We start from the raw sequence: 2500 nt of genomic DNA on the forward strand, positions 1-2500 counted from the left end.
TTCCCATACATTTTTGACAATGTGAGGTGTGCATGGCAAAAAACACTCACGGTGAAGGCATGTGATATAATATGAAAATATCAAAAGTTAACTAACCAATGATATTGAAGCATATAAATCGAATCATAACTATATGAAACTCGAATTTAAGCCATATTAAACTGGTAATATTGTGATTTTATGCCTGGTTTTCCATACGTTAGTTTAAATAGAGAGTTATGGAATATAACCTTGGCATATTGGCACTAAAATATATAATAAAGACATTTCAAATCAAACTGAAATGTATTGAAATGAATTTTTCCCATACATTTTTGACAATGTGAGGTGTGCATGGCAAAAAACACTCACGGTGAAGGCATGTGAAATAATATGAAAATATCAAAAGTTAACTAACCAATGATATTGAAGCATATAAATCGAATCATAACTATATGAAACTCGAATTTAAGCCATATTAAACTGGTAATATTGTGATTTTATGCCTGGTTTTCCATACGTTAGTTTAAATAGAGAGTTATGGAATATAACCTTGGCATATTGGCACTAAAATATATAATAAAGACATTTCAAATCAAACTGAAATGTATTGAAATGAATTTTTCCCATACATTTTTGACAATGTGAGGTGTGCATGGCAAAAAACACTCACGGTGAAGGCATGTGATATAATATGAAAATATCAAAAGTTAACTAACCAATGATATTGAAGCATATAAATCGAATCATAACTATATGAAACTCGAATTTGAGCCATATTAAACTGGTAATATTGTGATTTTATGCCTGGTTTTCCATACGTTAGTTTAAATAGAGAGTTATGGAATATAACCTTGGCATATTGGCACTAAAATATATAATAAAGACATTTCAAATCAAACTGAAATGTATTGAAATGAATTTTTCCCATACATTTTTGACAATGTGAGGTGTGCATGGCAAAAAACACTCACGGTGAAGGCATGTGATATAATATGAAAATATCAAAAGTTAACTAACCAATGATATTGAAGCATATAAATCGAATCATAACTATATGAAACTCGAATTTAAGCCATATTAAACTGGTAATATTGTGATTTTATGCCTGGTTTTTTCCATACGTTAGTTTAAATAGAAAAAATTTTCGAATATATATACATATATGAAGAATTCATATTAGCTATACTAACATGTTATGGAATATAACCTTGGCATATTGGCACTAAAATATATAATAAAGACATTTCAAATCAAACTGAAATGTATTGAAATGAATTTTCCCCATACATTTTTGACAATGTGAGGTGTGCATGGCAAAAAACACCACGGTGAAGGCATGTGAAATGATATGAAAATATCAAAAGTTAACTAACCAATGATATTGAAACATATAAATCGAATCATAACTATATGAAACTCGAATTTAAGCCATATTAAACTGGTAATATTGTGATTTTATGCCTGGTTTTCCATACGTTAGTTTAAATAGAAAGTTATGGAATATAACCTTGGCATATTGGCACTAAAATATATAATAAAGACATTTCAAATTAAACTGAAATGTATTGAAATGAATTTTTCCCATACATTTTTGACAATGTGAGGTGTGCATGGCAAAAAACACTCACGGTGAAGGCATGTGAAATAATATGAAAATATCAAAAGTTAACTAACCAATGATATTGAAGCATATAAATCGAATCATAACTATATGAAACTCGAATTTAAGCCATATTAAACTGGTAATATTGTGATTTTATGCCTGGTTTTCCATACGTTAGTTTAAATAGAAAAAATTTTCGAATATATATACATATATGAAGAATCTATATTAGCTATACTAACATGTTATGGAATATAACCTTGGCATATTGGCACTAAAATATATAATAAAGACATTTCAAATCAAACTGAAATGTATTGAAATGAATTTTTCCCATACATTTTTGACAATGTGAGGTGTGCATGGCAAAAAACACTCACGGTGAAGGCATGTGAAATAATATGAAAATATCAAAAGTTAACTAACCAATGATATTGAAGCATATAAATCGAATCATAACTATATGAAACTCGAATTTAAGCCATATTAAACTGGTAATATTGTGATTTTATGCCTGGTTTTCCATACGTTAGTTTAAATAGAGAGTTATGGAATATAACCTTGGCATATTGGCACTAAAATATATAATAAAGACATTTCAAATCAAACTGAAATGTATTGAAATGAATTTTTCCCATACATTTTTGACAATGTGAGGTGTGCATGGCAAAAAACACTCACGGTGAAGGCATGTGATATAATATGAAAATATCAAAAGTTAACTAACCAATGATATTGAAGCATATAAATCGAATCATAACTATATGAAACTCGAATTTGAGCCATATTAAACTGGTAATATTGTGATTTTATGCCTGGTTTTCCATACGTTAATTTAAATAGAAAAAAATTCTCGAATATATATACATATATGAAGAATCTATATTCTATACTAACATTTTATGGAATATAACC

The sequence above is a fragment of the Anastrepha obliqua genome, unplaced genomic scaffold (assembly GCF_027943255.1).
Source record: "Anastrepha obliqua isolate idAnaObli1 unplaced genomic scaffold, idAnaObli1_1.0 ptg000153l, whole genome shotgun sequence".
NCBI classification, from domain to species: Eukaryota; Metazoa; Arthropoda; class Insecta; order Diptera; family Tephritidae; genus Anastrepha; species Anastrepha obliqua.